The sequence below is a fragment of the Triturus cristatus genome, chromosome 4_1, assembly GCF_964204655.1.
Source record: "Triturus cristatus chromosome 4_1, aTriCri1.1, whole genome shotgun sequence".
NCBI lineage: Eukaryota > Metazoa > Chordata > Amphibia > Caudata > Salamandridae > Triturus > Triturus cristatus.
Genome location: NC_140585.1, coordinates 681595632 through 681616538, shown reverse-complemented (window position 1 = coordinate 681616538; position 20907 = coordinate 681595632). Strand labels below are relative to the sequence as shown.

The following is a 20907-nucleotide window of genomic DNA, read 5'->3' as shown; positions in this document are numbered from 1 at the left end:
GCGGCCAGCCCTACAAAGGGTTGTGGTCCATATGCTCTGTATATGTAGACCCTTCCTTTGGTTCTCTTTTGAAAATAAAAACAGACTTAAATCAAAAAAGTCTTCAGATTAAAAACATAGCAATATAATATACAGTACAAAATGATAAAAATTTCCTTCATGCCCTTAGTGAAAAGATTTATGAGGTAAATAACATAGGATAATATATCTACCCTGGAATATCATCACAAGATAAAGAATAAAATCGCCCACACAGAGCAAGTATTTGCAGCTGCTCCCTACATACCTATTGAACCTTAGTACACGTGTAAAAAAATACTTTAAAAAGTTAAAAATCCTATGACAAAACATTTCATTTGGCGGCTCACAAAGCGATTCAATTAGTGCTGAGGCCGAAAGAACAGATAGCTGTAGACATATTGGTCTCATCCATTTTTGTCGGCACAATAGGAATGCTGGGCAAATAAATAATACATGATTAACATCATGCCGGCCATTATTGCACACATTACAAATCAGTGATAAACCATACCATTTTGCCAATAAAGGATTGAAAGGGAGCATACCCTGCCTCAATAATAACCACTCCATGTAGCAAATTCCAAGAAAAATATGCCTGTACTTTATTTATCACGCAGGAGACAATAGCCGGATGGATAACCATCTTCAAAGTGCAAGCTTCCCTTTCCCTAGTGAAACTTGTATCCCAAGTGGCCTGTTTCAGGGTGGCCCTTTATTGAGATGGCAACAAGGTGAAGAGCAGGGACTGATCTAATTGCAGCAAATCAATCACAGTCCTAAAATTTCTAAAAATGTATGACTGTTCTTTTAAACATTATAAAATGTATTTCTGAAGCAAAAACCTTAGTGTGACATAATCACTCTTTGCCAGGCCTAAGACCCAACGCACTACCCCCGCAAGACCATGTGCCCAGGTACTTCTCAATCCAAATTCTAACCTGAGGGCGGCAGCGGTACATGCTAAATTAACTGAGGCTAAACTTCTTAAAATTTGGCCTTCCGTTGTATTTAGAGATCTCCATTTCCCTACATCGATCAATTCCATACCATACAGAGGGAGGCGGGGATTTTTGCACAAAACACCTTCAATAAAAGTGCAAAATGCCTTTTCCCGGTAGACATATAGAGGGAACCCAAGCTTTTCCCGTGAGTGGTGGCTTAGAGATATTAATTTCTATGTAGGCTTTATCGCTTGAGTTGCCACACACTATTTTTCCTAAAAAGGTATATGATTTTACAAGTTCCAATTTTTGGCCGCCTACAGACCATACAAAATTTCCATACTTCAGGTACTTTCTTCCATGCATACACATAATTTTACTTTTTGATATATTAATCTTTAGGTGGTGAGCCTCAGCAAATGTATGGAGTGCCTGCAGTTGACCATTTAATCCCCAAGGGGTTAAATCTAAAATTATTATGTCGTCTGCATAGAGTAGACACACAATCAGTTTTCCCCCAATTACCGGGGCAATGCCCTCACTTTGGGCCAGATAATGAGGGAGATCTGAGATGTATAAAGAGAAAAGCAGGGAGGCCAATTAACATCCTTATTTTAAACCATTTGCGGTGGTGATAGCTTGCGAAAGACCTCTACCCCCTCCTATTAAGACTCTACACCAGGTATCTATATAGAGGGCCGAACTAACTCCAAAAGGGTGCTCGGCATACCCAAATTTCAAAGCTTACTCCACAGCAAAGTACGATCTACTTTGTTAAATGCTGTGGAGAAGTCAATAAAAGCTGTATACACCCTTCCTAATCTAATTTTAACATATTTTTAATTTATGGTAACATTTTAATGGCATCTGCCCTATCTCTAATTTGGGTCAAGAGGCATTTAGCGAAGACTTTACCCACTGCATCAAGAAGCGCAATCTGACGATAATTTTGAGGATGAACTCGGTCTCCTTTCTTGAACAGTGGAACTATTATACTTCCCTTCCAGGAGATGGAAACTATTTTTTTTCATAACAATGCTTAAAAACCGGGCAAAGAATTTTGATCCACAGTGTAGTGTTTTGTTTTATGACAGTAATCGTATTTCATCGGGGCCCATTGCCGCTGAGGTACGCCATCCCCTGATCACCATTTCTATTTCCGAGGGTGATCCATACAAAGTATAGTCTTCCTTTGAAACGAGGTGCTTAATTGTTGCCTCATTTGCTGCATATAGACCCTGAATAAAACTAAGCCAGTGATATTCATTGAAACTAAAAAGAGCTTCTTTAGGTGTTCTAAGTATACTTGTAGCCTGCTAGGAAGCATTTATACTGGTCTATTAGAACATTTTGTGCGATGATTATTTGAAAAATGTGTATTTTATTGCAAGCAAATCCCCACCACATTTACACTGCAGCATGTTTCATGTTTGGTCTATTTATTTTAGTGGCATATGATTGCAATAAAAAAATGAATGTAACCATCGTACCAGGTTGCCAGGCCATACTTATTGCTTCTGCCGAAGCTTCTTGGTTTAGTTTCTAACTATACTATATTAACAGTTACTTTCCCAACAGGCTCTAAGCTAGTAGGTGAAATGGTACTCTGCTACGGTGTGCTAGTTTGCACATTTCTTCTTTATGTACACAGCTAGTCTGCTTTGGCAGCAAATAAAATAGGTTTACCTATAAAAATACTAGAAATGAGCGCAGGACACCTGTCGTGAGAACCGCTGTTTTATCTCCCTGCAAATTAGATTCAGACATGAAGATCTCAAATGTATTTGTTCTTAAATCCATTTTAGTTAAAACTGTCTATTTTAAAATAACCGCTTCAAAATTTCAACCACAGTTATGCGATCATCTTGGGCCAGTCTTCACGCTCATGGATGATCCTGTGCTCATTTTTCTTTGCTGTCAAAGGACCCGAGGTTAGGGAAGCCTTTAGGGTCGTCTTTTGCTAGTTCGATCCTTAACTTGGGTTACGCCACATGTCGCTTGGGTGCATGGGGGCACAGAGGGGCTCACGGTGCAGGAAGGGAAAGGGATGGTGGATAGACAGTGACAGGGGGGCAAAAAAGCTGGTCAATTTGATGGAGCATTACTAACTCTAGGCTTCCCTGTAAAAGATAAAGATCCGATATAACAAAAAAAATAGTGTACTATAACTATGAAATGCTGTACTACAAAACTGGTGTAAATTAAAAAAAAATCCTATTTTCAGTGTATGGTGGGAGCGATATTCCCAGATATCTTGAAAACTCCAATATCTGACATCCGCCTAAGCAGTCGACTAGAGTTTGGACAAGAAGATGAACATGCCAGAAAGCTTGTTTTTTTGTGTAATGAAATCAAAATTCTTGTAAAGCATGCATACCTGCCTCAGACTAACAGACTAACATTTTGTGCAAAATCACAGTGTACGGATCATTCCTCTGCAGTGGACTTTGCTTAGTGAACGGTGGTGGTTTCTCAGCAGAATTCCATCCAGGCAAATATGCAGGACAAGATTTTGTGTTTGGAAACTGAACATATAGTGATGCCAAAAATTCCACAGGGTGGTAAACCTAAATGTTATAAATAGGAAGGATTCTATGCTATATGGCATGATACCCTCTTTTTCTAGGCATCTGTAGCACTTGGATCTAATCCTCAGTATTTATTTATGCATTTTTATATAGCACAGACATTATCCAAAGGTGCTAGAGCGCTTTACAATGAACAAGGTTCATTACAAAGATACATGATTACAGAGACATAGGATTACAAATCGTAACAAAAGGTACAGAATAGATATTCCCAAAATGTATGTATATTACTGGAGGTAGCAACTTGACAATAAATGCCAAATCAAGAAGTGTAGCTGAAGCCATGCTAAGGGTCATTGTTGAGACTACACAAAATGTCTTTGGAGGAGGAGGGCTTTTAATTCCAATTTGAAGACAGCCTTTGAAGTGGTGGTGCATAGGAACGAAGGTAAGGAGTTCCATGTTCCGGTTGCGCTTCCTAGGAATGGTTGTGCCATGAATCATTCCTTTTTAGAGGTTGGTGGTTCAAGTAGCAGTGCTTTGGCATCTAGAGATGGTTTGGTGTTTGCTGAGATCTTGAGTTTGGCAGTCAGTAGAGTGGATTTTTTTAGGGCCATGTGTGTGATATAAGCAGTTTTGAATATGGCCCTGACTTCAATGGGCTGCCAGCAGACAATAAGGAGCATCGACGTGCTGCTGAATATAGGATAGATTTAAGAGGAGAGAGATGGGTCTTGGGGAGGTGCAGTAGTCAAGTCTTGAGAGCACCAAGGAATGGACCAGTCTTCTCAAATCTTGGGGTGGGTTTACTATTTAGGATGTTGAGTGTGTCCTTCCAAAATTGTGTTGGAGGTAAAAGGTTGAGATGAAGAAATAGGGAGGAATTCGGTTTTAGTTTTAGGTGGTGTGAAGCCATCCAGTCTTGAACAGTAGTTAAGGTGTTATCAAGATGTGAGATTTCATTGGAAGAGGAGACCTTTAAGAACAGTTGGGTATCATCTGCATCTTGATGGTAAAGGATCCCAGATTTTCTAAGTATGACTCCACGGTGTAAAAATAAACGGGTGTGCACGATTCAGAAAGTCCAAAAGGCAGATGGTTATAAATAAATATCTTCTTTATTTCAATTGTCAAAGAGTTTCATCTGATAAAAGGTCCAGCCAACGTGTTTCATTCCCTCAAGGGGAACTTCATCAGGGCTGTAACATGACAAGACAACGTATATATTACCTTCAAATCATGAGGCACTGGACTTACAACACAAACAGACAAATATCTAGAAGCATAATTTTCAAAAAACAACCAACATAAAACATGATCACAAAATGACCATCAAACATGACATCAATACATGTCATAATACTTTACAGATAGGTCACACAACTAAGCCTAAAAGGTATCCATCATTTGTACAGATAAGAGAATAGAAGAATTTTTTAAGAAAACATACTTCACATACACATGCTTCCATTGTATAAATATTTACAAACTTTCATAAAACGTATCACCAATTTATGGGTATGCCCAACTAATTGCTCAACCAGTCTCCAACCAACCATTACATGGCCACTTAGCGGCTAGTCTCTACAAAATCTCTATATATATAGTCACAGGCAGATTGACACAGAATAGAAAAAGAAGGGCCACTTTGCTGAATCAGATATGTTATGGTTTATAATTAGAGCTCCTTCTCTCAACGGTTCTTCTCATGATTCTTGATAAAAAATAAGAAAACCACACACGACCATGATAATTTTATGCCAATTGACCTCCCAGTAGATAACCAAAAAAAGGCGCGCATACCTTAGGTTAATGTTTCCTTTTTTGTAGTATCTCAAAAGATTATTCGAATGAACACCCTTTAGGGGCTGGAGCTACAACTTTCCAGAAAGAAATGGCCAGATTAAGAATAAGTGGGAACCAAGTAAAAAAGATACAACAACAAAAAAGACAAGGAGAGGGGGCAGACGGGGACAAGTGAGGTTCGGTAGAGGACCCAATAAGAAGGTTAGAGAGGGGAAAGGCCAAACAGAAGCTGTGAAAACTTTGGGTACAATTGAAGAAACTGATGGGGATGAGGGTGATTCAAATCTGAGAGTTGTTAATTTATCTTGTAAATCACTGGATACTGATTAAACAAATTTGTTATGTAGGGGATTGGAGTTTTGTCCTACACAGGAGGGTGATTTCACCGATGTACATGTTGATCTTTTTAGATTCAGTAGGTTGTTGAAATTAAAGGATTTTTTCACGGATAAAGCGCCTTTGAATAAGCTCTCTGGAGGGGCGAAACAAACTGATTTGACGATAGCTGAAGTTAAGAACATTCAATGTTTACTCTCACTAAGTGATGGGGAGGAAGTTGGGATGCACACCATTTTGGATGATCTGAATATCAGTGAGAATGTGACTTAAGACAGTGGATTACGCCCCAAATCTAAATTCACCCCAATGACCTACCATGGTAATATTGACATCCTTACTGAACGCGTGAGTGAGGGTTTATACCAACTAGAGAAACAGAGTAGTGGTAAAAACAATCTGCAATACAACCTCACATCTGGATAGAGACAAGCACTTAAGAGGCTCAAAAGTGATAATGATATTGTTATAAGGGAAGCTGACAAGGGCGGAAACGTCGTTGTTATGAATACCAGAGATTACAAGGGTGAAATTGAACGTCAATTGGGGGATACTGACTGCTATGGCAAACTTGATCATACCCTACACAAGATCTCATTATTGAAATAATTTGAAATTAAGAGAATGGAGGGATATGGGCTTGATTAGTGAGCAGGAATTCAGGTATCTTAAAGTAGATGAGCCCAAATTTCCTTGTATTTACATTCTCTCCAAAGTTCATAAAAAAGGAGACTTTCCCCCAGGAAAACCCATTATCTCTGGCATCAGGTCAGCGACTGAAAAGATTTCTGAATTTATTGATCTCAAAATTAGTAAACATGTCCTGGACCTTCCCTCTTATATCCAGGATAGTAAAGATATTTTGAATAAATTTCAGAATTTTGATTGGTCTGATGAACTTCTCTTTGTAACCTTTGATGTCACCAGCCTATATACATGCATTCAGCATGAGTATGGCCTAAAGGCTGCTGAATTTTATCTGGACGGAGACAAGGCCGATCTCATGGATCAGAATCAGATGATTGTTGAGATGATGAAGTTAGTCCTTAATAGGAATTACTTCCTATATGATGGCACATGGTACCATCAGAAGAGAGGTACGGCCATGGGATCCAGGTTTGCCCCGTCCTATGTCTGTCTCTTCATGGGATGGTATGAGAGGGGGCATGCTTGGGGTAGATGTGCCTCCCCCTGGACTGAGTTCATCGTGTTCTGGGGGAGGTATATCGATGATATTATCTGCCTATGGTCTGGTACTGTGTTACAGCTTCGGGACTACTTCGAATACCTCAATTCCAACCTATTTAACATCAAATTAACAATGGAATACAGTAATGAAAGTATTAACTTTCTAGATCTTCATTTCTATATACATGATGGGCAAATCAACAGTACCCTGTATCGCAAAAAGGCTGCGTGCAATGCAGTCTTACACCCAGAAAGTGCATATGCCAGTTCAACTATTAAAAACATCCCCTATGGGGAAATGGTACGTGTCAGACGTAATTGTAGTGAAGAAACCAATTTTGATAATAATCTCCAGCTAGTTAAGAAGAGGTTCCTGGCAAGGGGATATAACAAAGAAATTGTGAACAAAGCAGAAACAAGGGCATGTTCCCTCACTAGGGAGACCACATTGAATATAGGCAGAAGAGCCAGGACTAAGAGGAATGACAGCAACATCAGGTTTGTGACTCAGTATACCTCGCACAGTAGTGCTGTCTTCAAATTATTAAAGAAAAACTGGAATCTCTTGTGTGAAATACTGAGTCTACAAAAAATGGTTCACACTAACCCATCTATTACATATAGACGTGGAAGAACCTTAAGAAATGACCTCTGCCCCAGTTATATCAAAACCTGTGCCAACAAGAGAGCTACATGGTTACTAACTAAACCAAAGGTTTTTACCTACAATGGCTCTAGAAATTATAACATCTTTAAATGTATCAATTGTAACACCACCTTTGTTGTTTATGTTATCGGATGTCCATGTGGATCCATCTATGTAGGCAGTACCAAACGCAGCCTGAAAATAAGAATTCAGGAGCATAGGAGGGCCATACTCAAAGGGGACTCTAGATATCCCCTTACGGAACACTTCATTAAAGAACATGAGGGCCAGGCCAATTTTTGGTTCCACGCTATTGAGCATATAGAGAACATGGAAAGAGGAGGTGATCGGGAGTTGCGGCTTAGGCAATGTGAGGCAAAATGGATCTGTAGGCTTCGGAGGATTGCTGAAGGCTTCAATAACAATCACGAAATGCATTATTTCCTTGAAAATGATTAATATGCAGACATCTATGAGTCAATACACGCACACTAGTACTGTACCTCCATAGAGGGATGTTCTGATATACCACCGAATGCATACTTTTGGGTATATGATTTACATATAGATCCCTAGAATGAATATACCTACGTGACTAGTATCCCACTTTAAAGGGCACGATATGTCATCTAATGTTGATAGGGACTAGATATGTCATATACATAGGACTTTCGTCCAATTTAAAGTGATGCTATGCTTAGCGTTGTCACTATGGATCTTTGATAGCTGGTATGAGATACTTTCTAAACTATTAGTATCTTTTGACCTCCAAGTTCTGTATCTTTAGCTCTATGTTACCTGCCTCTCTCCCTTTCTCATTGCGCTAAAGGGATGTTATAACAGTTGACAATGGTATGATATAACAACAGCGATTAGATTTGGCATAGGGAACTCCTGATTACCTATTATACCTTTTAGCCTTAAGCACGTACAGGGATCTGTTACGAGTTTTTGTTTTTTAGCATATAATCGCAATCTGCCTTTTATTTATTATTGTTCTCTGAAACCCCCCAATTTAGATTTTGTCCAGAATAAGAATGAATACTTGAGGTGACCGTAACCACAATTCCTTGAATATTCTGTGGTATTGTCACGTTGATTTTGGTTATGAATCACTCCTTAAATGACTCCTTGTTTTAGGCTACCTGATGATAAACCCCAATTGCCATATTCTGATCTCTTGAATACCTTACCGTGTGGCTACGCTTGCCGCCACTATGGGTCATCTTATAAAAACTCCATCTAGCACGCTGCATTTTTGAGGGATACAAACTTTCTTATTTTCCAATGTATAACTACGTGTGTGGCTGCTATGAATTCCATCTTTTATACCCCTGACATATTGTGGTAATGTCGCCTTGTCATATCCCACTCATCCAATGGTGAATAAGCAAACCGTGTTGTACCGCATTTACGTTCTCAGCGTATTTATGATATTTTGATTAAACTCAATATCATGGCTAACATAGCGCTTTAAGTATTGTAGGTGATGCATTTTGTAATGATGGAGTGTTATCTATACTTATGGTTAACACACTTTGTGAGCCTGCTACTACCATCTTGCTCATTAGCACTCGCAAGATATTACATTATCCTATCCGAGTCCAGATATTCAGCTTGGATCCGTGTTTGTGAAAGAGAATTGCTATTATTTATGTCTCCAGAGACTCCCTGTAAATTGATACGAGCGACATACCGGAGGGTTGGAATGGCCTATGTGGCTTTAACTATTTGACAAGCCTAAGATGGCGGCCGTACGAACCGTAACAGGCTTGTGTCAGTTGTGCGTTCTTTTTCTTATGATTATACATCATTACTTGATTTAAATGAACATACCAAAAATTGCGATATTGGATATGGCGGGTCCTTGCAGATAATATGGCCAATATAGTTTCTCTTCTTGCTCGGGTTCTTTTATTTATTCTGCCTAGCAGTACCACTCATCACTTAGATTACGTTTAGAAATATACATCTTTTTGCTTGTTTTCAAATATAATACTCTAATGGCTGGATACTAGGCATCTTCTTGTCCTATTTTCCACTCAGTAATGGCAGCTGGTTTGCGATGAACTTTTGAGTGATTGAGCAGGTATTTTTATACTGCCCTAAATTCATTGGCTAGTTGTGCAATTGGGGGCGGAGCGCCGTATATTTAAAAACCATGGCAGACTCGGTGAAACTTATTGAGGAATATGCCGATGAATTAAGGACACTTTTAGAACCAAACACTGGTAAGGAGATGCCGACGGGTGATGGATACTGGATACCTGTAGCTAGGGGGATATATATTTTTAGTGACTGATGCTACGAATGTCCCGTTCGTGTTCCTGGGGTTTCGTGTTATGTGCCTAGTCCCTTGTTTTTGCAAAGTGAATCTGAACTTATCATGCCTTGAACGCAATTCGCAATACCGAGTCGTTTTAATTTTGCCGTTTCTATTTATTTCAAAGAGACGGGTCAATAGTCCATTTCCTGAGGGGGCTAGGGCTCTATTACTGAGTTGCTATGTCTCTTCCAATGGAGTTATCCCCTTTATTAATTTCGGTGTGGTGAAGGTCTTTCCTTTACATGCAATAGTGAGTATTTAAACGTAGTGGGTTCCTTCCATCAGATTGATCACGTTTGATGGGGAAGGTGGCCTTTCGGGTGGTCATGGTGTGATAACGCAATGACAACCACCTGCTTACCCAGTTTTTGTAAATGGTGATGTTATTGGAAATAGGGTACACGGCGCTAACTAGTGGGCGCTATCCTATAGATTTATGCGAGTTGTATTTTGATTTCTCAGGCATGCTGAGAACCTGACTTTAGAGATTGGAGTCTGATATCAGATATTGTATTCTTTCGCAGGAATTTGAGGTGCATGTGTAATACACTGCATCCTGGGAATCATTCCTCATAAACAAGTGTGTACAGACTCACTGCACAATTGCATCAATGATAGGCCGGGGCAGTTATTAGGCGTCAGAGGGGAAAATTCCCTCTACACTCGGATAACACTACCAGAATCACTGTGAACAGATAAAAACTTAATGAATTGGAGATCTTAAATACATATGCAGAAATCATTCAATTTGATTGTATATGGGACAGTATCTGTTGTAACAACAAGCTAGTGATGTTCAAAGGAAGCACTCGCTAACCCAAGGTGCCCGGAAGTATGCTCCTAGAAAGTGATGCCAATTACTAGGATCAATCAGTCTGTGATTGGACAGGCTACACTCATTGTTGCTGAGAGTTTTGGCCCTTATGGGTGTGTATATTCACACTCTACAGTTTCAGTGGCGTAGTACAGAACCCCATGGGATAGTATCATTAAGTCCCTGGGTGTGGGTTGCAAGACGATAGGCCCACCGTTGTTCTGTCTTGAACAGTATCTGCGATTAATTATTTCCAGGCAAAATATGTTCAATAAAGGTCCACCGCAAATTATTTGTCATGTGATTGAACTGAAGAAAATGCTCCTTCATCCTGGTGACACTCTTTTTACATCGGATATTACTTCGATGTTCACGTCATGCCCACATACCTCAGGCCGCACGGGCATGTGGTCATATAGACCACGTTAGTTGAGTTACAATTGGTATGTGAGTGTTGCGTCCAGATTCTTCCACTTTCCAGGGCTAAGGTTTTTGTAGGTGCAGTTAGTTGGCAAACGCTGCAATTCCCACACGGGAAATGTCCCTGGACTCTGGGCAGGCCCCAAGCATTCAAAACGGTTGGTGTTGCTTCATTCACAGTTTTCCTTGGGCGAGTGAGTACTAGAGCATCCCTGATGCTCCTCGCTTTTTTGTATGGAAACAGCGGTTTTGTCCATTTCCTGTTGTTACTCTCCAAAATCTTCCAATGCCTATTTATTGATTTTGAGATGGCAACGTTGCGTTGTACGTGGTGACAAATGTCAATGGAGCTTATACTGAGTGTTTCACATGATGCTCGAGCAGGACTTCCATTGGTTGATTTCTAGCTTGTTTTAAGGATCCAGTCTGGGTAACCCTGTTTTTGCAGTTCAGTAGTTAGACCCGTAGCCTGAGAGCGATAGTCATCAATCCTGCTGCAATTGCGTCTAATCCTCAGGTTTTTAAGGTTTGCCTCCTTGGGTCCTGGTGGAACGGCAATGCCCAGTGGTCGGTATGGCAGGAGTGCAGTGGGATACTTTATTGCCATCCTGCCTCAGGAAGGGAGGGGTGGCGAGAACAGGAGGATCAAAGCAGAAGCCAGGCACTGCAAATATTGAGATGGGGGAGGGAAACCAGGAACAGCATCGTACTTATGGCAAAGTTCTAGAGTTCCTCAGCTGAGAGCCCATTAGTGGCATCAAGGGCAGGAGAAAGCTGTATCACCTCTGCCTACATGGTAGATAACATTGGATAGGTCCGGGCTCCAAAGCCCTCCTCAGCCATCCTGATGTAGCGGCAATCAGGGCAAGGATCAGCTGTATCCAGGCTCCAAAGCCCCATTGTGAGGTTCTGATGCAATGGGCTGTGTTAGTATTGGTTTCCAAAAGAGGCATTGGAGCTTCTATGTAGGTGTTCACTGTGGAGTGTGGAGTATCCTTGCTAGGCCGCCGAGCTCATGAAAGCTTTTTGCACTTAGTCACTTTGTAGTATTTGAACAATGTGAGAGAGGCTCTTCGCCAAGAGACATGCTGACATAACAAAAAAGTACTCAGAAACCTTTTATAAAATGGTAACAAATTTAGGTTAAAATGCATTTATTTGCTGAAGCAGATTTTCTTACTTTCAGTCCTTAAATTTGTACTGTAAACAATAATTTCTATGAGATGCAAGCTGAACATTTCATTACCCTTAAACACTCCACATACTGAAAGTCCATATATGATTTCATTTTTATGGCCCTTACAAATAGAAAACTAGAAGAAAGCCAAATACACATTTCAGTAGTTGTAGTAGAGAGAACGTGGAGGAGCCTAGTGTTTTGTGGGAAAGGGTTTGTGTTATGTACAACGCATTAAAAACAAGCATTGGCATAGCCAATAGGTCTCGCCTTTGGGACCTTATAAGTATTTAGTTATGCAGCACAATATCCTTGGTGCAACAACATCAAGTGTTGAATGGCTAAACACTTATAAGGTCCCAAAGGTGAGACCTAGTGGCTATGCCAATGCTTGTTCTCTCTTGCTCTAGGTCAAAGACGGTTGATGAAAATTAAGTGTCAGTGCCCACCAACTGTTCACCGGCTCAAATTTAGCACTTATTATGGTTAAATGGAAACATTACAATATATAAAATAAGAGGCAAATACAAATAAAAACAAATACTGGTAAGTCTACGTTTAAAAATGTTCAAATGTTCAAGATGATACAGCGTATTCATATGTAGCCCTACCACTTCAGCTGCCATCAGTGGAACCTTTTACATTCATTGAACAAAAGAAAACACAAATACATAGGAATGAAGAGGCTTGGTGTAGTCCTCATACAAGGGACAGAGAGCATAAACCTGTACAAGCTCTCCTCCACCAGACTTATTACAGTGACAGACAATTCTGAAGAATTGGAATATTCATTTACCTTCAATAAGTGAAGTGTCAGCCAAAGACAGGCTACTTAAACCCTTGTGACAATGATGTACAATTAGTGTCATAGGAGGGAAGTCTGGCTAGATGTTCAATGTCAGTCTCCTTGCTCCTTATCAGCAGTGCTGGTCTCACTAGTGTCTTCAAATGGTATTTTGTAAATTACAACAATACACCAACAACAAAATGGGCATTTACTGACGGAGTCTCAGATTTCCCCATCCAATTTTAAATCCTTTAATTCTTTATCTTTGCCACCAAACTAATTAGGGACTCGAAGCACCCATTTCAGCTCACACCACTTCATCAAGATACACTCTGTTGCTGCTGTATGTGCCACCATCAAAGCAGATTGACTCTAATGGCCTGGAACCTCATAAATTTGGTACATTTTTTGGGGGAGTTTTATATAGCCCGAACTAGACCTGAGACATCAGGTATAAGAGCACTTTACATAGCACCAGTTTTGTTACAAAAGGATACATTCATTTTTGTTAGGCACGTGGAGATTACGTTATTTGCCCAGGATCACAGAAAGTTGAGCGTCGTTGCCGAGACTCAAATCCGGTTCCCCAGCTTCGAGGTCGACCACTCTAGCCGTAAGGCTACATCTCTCCAAATAGTCCCTCCTAAAGATCTATATCACATTTCTAACCAGGCCTCCATACTGGGGATGCTTTGGTCTTTAATGGGATTGGTTATGATGTGTACGTAAGGCACTTTAAATTCTCTGAAATGGTAGCCTCTTTATTTCCTATTGAATTGATGTTCTATTCTTCTGTCTAAGACATCAAGTAAAATGATACTTCCATTTAAGTAACTCGTCAATGATCAGTCAGTTACGTACATCTTGTAACTAATTCCAAGCAAACTCTTCTCAAATCTCTGTCCCATTATCTCTTGTGTCCGACAAACACCATTCACTTCGTCACAGTGGAGATGACCAACAGTTTATTAGTGGCTGATTGTGATGACAGGTGGTTGACACTTCTCTGCAGGTCCACAAAGCAGGCCTATGCTATCCGCAAAGCATAAAAACGCAACCAATCCACACCAGGGCAAAGTTAAGGCACAGGAAAGATCAGCCAGCAAGCAGATCAATAAGGTACAAAATACAGTAGGATTCGTATACAATCGGGCGTGTGGATCAAAATTTATGGTGTTTGTGAAAAGGACTGAAAGAGGCTTCCCTGCACTTTGCGCTAGGTGTTCTGCTCAACTAGTTTGTTTGGATCATGCGCACTGTAGGGAGACCAAGAATGATAAAACGAGCACCCGCCAGAAAGCTGAATTAACCATCACACGCGACTGGTCACCATGTTATTGAAAGTGCAGCAAGGATGTCTAGTGCCTGCACTTGCATCTTCTTCTGTCTTAATCATTATTTGTATGTATTACCACAATTGAGCACTAAGTCCTCAATTCCCCTTTGTTTTCGAGGCCCAAAACCACCGGTTGGTACTGTGTCACCGACTGCCAGGCAGAGCCTGCAGCTTCCAGGAAAAGGCAGCTTCGATTATTTTTTCAATCTTGAAATTCTGTCTTGTGTCTGAACAAATAACCTGCTTTAATCCCTTCATTTAAACACAAATTTGATACCAGTCACCTTCCGATGGACAGGTACTGCCAATCAACCAGGGCTGAGAAAAGTAGGCCTCGCACTGCTATGAACAGCAGAATCTCGCTGCATCAGGCAAGGATTCTGAGAAACCGAGATGGCCCTTTTCGTTACTTTGATTGTGAGCGGAAAAGGATGGGTCAGCTTGAAAGTGGAGCAAGCACTTCAAATCAAAGATGCAGCCACCGACTAAGCTACAGTCAACAGAAAATACACAAAGAAACAAGGCAAACAGCAGAAGACGTACATAAACCTGCCATTTGGTTTGCACAGTCACCAACATATAAAAAACAAGCGCATGCGCCTCGCGCTAAAAGTGGGAGGGTTGAGAGGAGTGCGGCCAAGAGCACACAAAGCGCTTCCCTTGCAGGAGCGAGCCATGTGTTTGCAAGTTAATTACAAACATATGGTGTCAAGCTCGCTCCCGCAAGGAAATTGCCAAACGTGCATGTGTTGCTATTGAAGGCAATGCAACGCGTGCATGTTTTTGGGAGAAAAATTGAAGCATTTGCTACAGGTCTTTTTCCCATCCAGCGAAACCTAAAAACAGGAGACTTCACGTGTGGACCACCCTGCCTTTCTGAGGCGTCCTCTCAATAGGCAACAAGCAACTTGCTTAATGTTTTGGTCTTCATGGCCTGAAGAGAAACATAAGTGTGCTTCTGACATCTTAGCCACCATGTCTGTCCAAGAGGTTGTGGCTGATGGAAGAAGGTGGGTTGATAGGGTTCCTGGTTGAAATGATTGTCAAACGTTCTTCAGGTCTTAGAAGCACAGTGCACAACCTCACTCAAGAGGAGGAGGTTGCAGAGATAGAATACAAATCTAATTATTCAGATTAAAACAAAACTGACTCGATTAGATGGTTCCCACCACAGCCTTTCTGTGTAGGGCCGGGCCCAAGTGATGAAGATAGAAATAGCCCTAAGATATAATTATGTCTTGGAAACACTCCCCTTTGTAACCCTTAGATTCATACTCTCCAACATTAATGCCGACCATAAATTGTTTACTTAGAACAGTTCACATAGAAATTACGTGACTCAGCAGTTTAACAATCTGGTTTCCTTTCTCCTGCTTGACTTAAACTTGAAAAGCACTTGTCAATGGGCGTTGGAACATTTTCCCCGGAAGACCCTCCTTGCCTTGTCAGTCTGTTCCTCAAATCCAAGATAAACCTGGCATGACTGCTGATAAACTGTTTATGCTTGAACCTTTCAGTATTGTGTCAGCCCCCACATGGCACAATGCAGCAATACAGATAGGCACTGAGACAATTCACAGACCACCATGGTAAACACAGGGTATTCTCACAATAGTGTACACAATAAGGAGCTACAGAGGGAAATAGACCCAGGTCGCCCTCCTCTCAATCGATAATCATCTACACAGGCCTGGGTCTCTGAAGGTATAATCACCATGGACTGTGGTTCAAACCCTATCACTTTAGGTGTTTTGTACTCCCCACTTTTCTAAATTTGAGATAGTCACCAACAGCCATTCACCTTCAATTTATAATTTATAAAAACTGAGTCAAGAATTTTACTTCCGGCAATCCCCCTAATGGACCTCTCAGTGTAAGAACTCACACGTCAAATACACCGGGTGTTTTTTACAATCCTATGAAAAAATGTGAAGGAAGCAAGATGACACCTCACATGCGCAACACCAATTGAGCTTGCTGATTGGTACTCACCAGCTCTGCCCACTTTTATCATCATCGGTTATTCATTAAACCAGTAATAATTGTAAATGTTTATATTATATGTTTTATTACTGAGTATAAATGTATATATCAAATGGTGTTTTTGCAATAAATTTAAATTGTATAATCCATTTATTGCAATTGATGATTTATGTTTTTATAAATTGGTAAAATTATTTTAAGAATGTAACTATATTTAGATATATGATTTTAAAATAATAATGTAACTTTTATTTCAACTTACAATAATGGCAATTCCAATTAAATACATATATATAGCAGCCAACATTTTTCCACTTTACAGTGTAAGTTTGTCGATATTTTTGTTGTCAATATTTTTACTATGATATTTTGGTACTACAATATTTTTGTGGTCAATATTTTAGCATCCATCCATCTATGTGTTGTTCTGCAGCTAGTGTAAAGTGAAAACACATGGAAATGCTTTCCATGGTAGTGAATACAGTGGGACATGTACAATAGAAGTGGTTGAGCGTGTCATTAGCCTCCTGGGCTTAATGACACACTCCGCCACTTCGGAAACGCAAGGCTGCACCATATTTACAAGAATGTGGTGCAGCCTTCCTTTTCCCCCTGTGTTTCCCCCTTGCATTTCCCCCTCCGATGGTGCTAAGTTTAACAACTTAACACCAGAGTGCAAGGGTGTCTGTGTGCAGGGGTGGATTTGTTATGTGTAGGAAGGTGTCCCTTCCTGCACAGAAACAATCCTTAAAATGCCATTTTGTAACTTTCATGTATGCTGCTTTATGCAGCACCCATGAGAGTTACAAAATGGCATTTAAAAAAAAAAAAAATGTAACTTTGTTTATTGGTTTCAATCTTAGCCATACATACATGATTGGACGACAAGTTCAAGATTCTCAACAGAATAATCGCGTGGACATTGATTCCCTTATGCATAATAAACATGTCCTACAGAACCTGCCTGTCTATGCATTTCTATTTCAACCACAGGTGACACACATAGACCCCCCCGATGCTTATTCCAAAGTGACCACTTCCTCTCCCATTTCTTGGGACATCCCCAAGCCCTGAACACCTCAGTTTCTGCCAACATGCATCTGTCCATTTCTTTGGTCCAGGTAGTGACGAGCGGTGGGCATGCACCCCCCCCCACCCTCTAACCAGTTCTCGTTTCACCAGCGTGAAGCCAGGTGTGGTAAACTGTTGTTCAGCTTCCGTGAGATCCGTCTCCTCCCATATGTTCAACAGTCCCAGTTGTGGTGTTAATTCTATGGCCTTCCCCAAAGCTTTGCGTTTGTGGTCTGAGGCCCCCTCCCAAAGGGTACGTATCTGAGGACAGGTCTACAGGGTGTGATAAAATGTGGCCTGCCCACCACACCCCTTAATACAACAGTCGTCAGGTCTAGCTCCAATTCTCGCCAAAACTTTCCCTGTAATGTATGATCGGTGGAGTATCCTAAGTTGGATCAGCCTAAATCTCTGTGTGATAGCCGCTTCCCGGGGGGACATGAGTGCCGCCTGCCAGTCCACAAAATGGCATTTTTAAAAAGATTTGTTTATGTACAGGAAGGGACACCTTACTGTACATAAACAAGCCATGGCATTTTGCTTTTTCCATGTGTGCTGCACAAGGCAGCACACATGGAAAAAGCAAAAACGAGGAGAAATAATGCATCTCCTCGTTTTGCCAACTTAACATCAGGGTTTTCCTGGTCTTAATTTTGGCACTGCCTCGTATGTACGCCAGCCTTCTACATAGGAGGCAGCATCAAATACAATGGGTGTTGCGGTGGAACGCCCACCAGAACACCCACTGCACGTCCCTTTCACGCTAAACAAGCGTGAAAGAGTGCCATTTGTACAAGGCAGCGTTAAGTCAAGTTAAGTGGCTTAACGCTGCCTTGTACATAAGGCAAGGCACCCATTGCCACGGGAACATCACAAAAGTGACGTTCCTGCGGCGATAGGGGCTTGTTCATATGCCCCACAGTGTTTCCCACCTTGGAATGTCACTTACTGCTGATGTTCACATACATTTATTTGCATGTTTTTCTGTATTGGGAATCGTGTTGCTGCAGGCACATTATTATCCACAAACTCGCACATTGTGGGTGTTCGTTTATGTCTGCATAGTCACCCAACTTGGCAGATCTCCCTAACCTCAAATTAACAATGGTGGAAAACTCACCACACTGGTGATTTCTTCCACGGTTTTAAGCCTATGTATCCTAATTCTTTCAATTAAAATGCATAGTTTGAGATCATAGATTGCCTTCATGTGCACCTGAGTACTTTTTCAGGCGCAATAAAGTTTGTGATAGGGGACCCAAATATAAAAACAGAGCAGATATATGTATCAAAGTTGAGGTTGATGTCATTGTCCTGACCATTCGCCACAGGTCTTGAAAATGTCCGTTTTGCATGACAGTAAATCCCATAGACAACCCTCTAGAAGCAACATCAGAAATTACATTATTGTCAAATATCAGGGATGTCCATCAAATGCCGAGTATAGCCATCAAAATTATGCAAGGAATGGCGTTATGTCAAGGATGGGAGGCGGTTAAAGCAGGGATAGGCGAAATGTTGTCAGGATTGCCCATCATATGCCAAGTATGGGCCTCTATTAAACTGGGAAGAGACAAGATATTTTCAAGAAACCACACATGACATTTTCTGGCCACTGTTATGCCAGGCATAGCCGAAACATGTTCTCAGATGCCCACAGCATGTCAATTATGAACTATGCACAAGTATAACCCAAATGTTGTCAAGAATGCCCAATGTTTCGAGTTTGTCAAAGATAGCTTGTGCTAGGTTAATAGTAGCTAGAACTTTGTCAAGCGTCTCTCGATGTGTCAATGATAGGCCACTGGTAACCAATGGATAGTGGAACTGTTGTCAAGAACGCCTCCTCTATGTTGAAAGTAGGCTAGGGCTACACATTTCAAGGCTCAGTAATGATCTGCAAACCCCTCTCACACTCCCTGGCATTGATAAGCATGCACGCAGACATACTTGCACAAACAGGCATACAATGGCTCGTTTCGCACACATTAACACATCACACACAGAGACAGATATGTCAACCTCTCACCCTGTGCCCCCTACTCTTACCAATGGTGAGGATCCAAGCTGGCTAATGTGTGAGCCTTGCTACCAGCTCACGATGCCCTCAGGGTGGGTGCGTGGGAAAGCATGAGAAGGGAATTATGTCCAGGTGCACCAACCCATGGTGTTCTAAGCATGCCCATGATCCAGGAAATCCAGATCAGCCTCCTACCTCCAGAGCCCTGAAGAGACCTAAAACGTACTCAGAGCGGGCTAGATGTACAAGGGAGAGTCCTGGAGCAGAATAGCCAGGGCGTCAAGGGCAGGGGAACCAGAATGCGGAGGATTGGGATACACGATTTAGGCACCTGTGAAGTCAGAGATGCATATATGTACCATTTGGTAATTGGTGGTCTGTTCTTTTCCAAAATCCACAGTTTTTATTCTCAACCTGGGAAAACTACTGTTTTTGGCTGTGTCTGCATTCCCTCACCACTGCTTCTCAGACACACACTGAGTAAACAATGTAGAAGGAGCCCACATTTATATTCCCACTGTGTGAGTATGCTTCCTCCACACATCTCCACCTGAACAGGTGGAGCTGTGCCAAAACCACCAACATTGATGAGCTGCACGGGTATTTCACCCCTCCTGTTATTTCAATCTATACATTTAGTTTACTCATTTGAAATCTATTACAAAAACCTATGCTGTATATGTTTGTTTTAACTTTGGATCCTAGACATAAAGAGCGAACCATTAGCAAAAGGTACGGCACTGTAAGTGAGGTGTGTGATCATCTGTAGACTTGTAAACCTCGGAAACAGTATGCAAGGCAATGACCTCACGTGTTCGATTCTACATTTTCCAAGGGGTTGTCAGCAGTCCTGCAGATACAAATGTAATATCTATTGAGAAGCTGATCTGGTATTCTTGGATATTATATTTTTAATGAACTTTTGTATTGAGCAGGTATTTATAGCGTGTGTATCCAGAATAATGCCAGTAAAACATAATCCCTCATTTAGTCTGGAGTTTGCTTTTTCAGTTTGACCGTATTATGACGAAAGATTATTGATGTGTGCCTGGTCCTGTGCAGATGCAGTGCCTTAATAAAATCACTGCATTATGTCTATTATCCATCGGTACAATGGAGTGGCCATCGATAGAAAATGAGTTACCTATTAATTGGTTATTATTGAACTGTCGATGCACATATCTTTTCTGCTCATTGTCTACAGAACGATTTTGTATTGGAAGCATCCTTGAACAATGCAATATTCTCATCTTGAAAAAAGTATCTGGTTGTTTTAAATGGGATTACTTGCAATGGCAGGAGCACTCAGCTTTAAAGATAATGATGTTACATTATTTTTATATTATGCACATGCATTTTAAGAGAAAGCATGTAAGTTAGAAACATTAAACGCTTCCAACTTAAAAACAACTCGTGAGAGTCAAAGGTTAACATGTAACACGACTTTGCTTAGTGTGTCTGTCTTTACGTACGGCATCACGCGAAAACAAACGTGATGCCCCAGACG

At 41.0% G+C, this 20907-nt stretch overlaps 1 protein-coding gene across 1 annotated transcript in view; it reads left to right on the top strand.

Moving 5' to 3' along the window:
* MET (MET proto-oncogene, receptor tyrosine kinase) overlaps positions 1–20907 on the top strand; it is a 347052-nt gene that overhangs the window by 134036 nt on the left and 192109 nt on the right. The window lies entirely within an intron of this gene.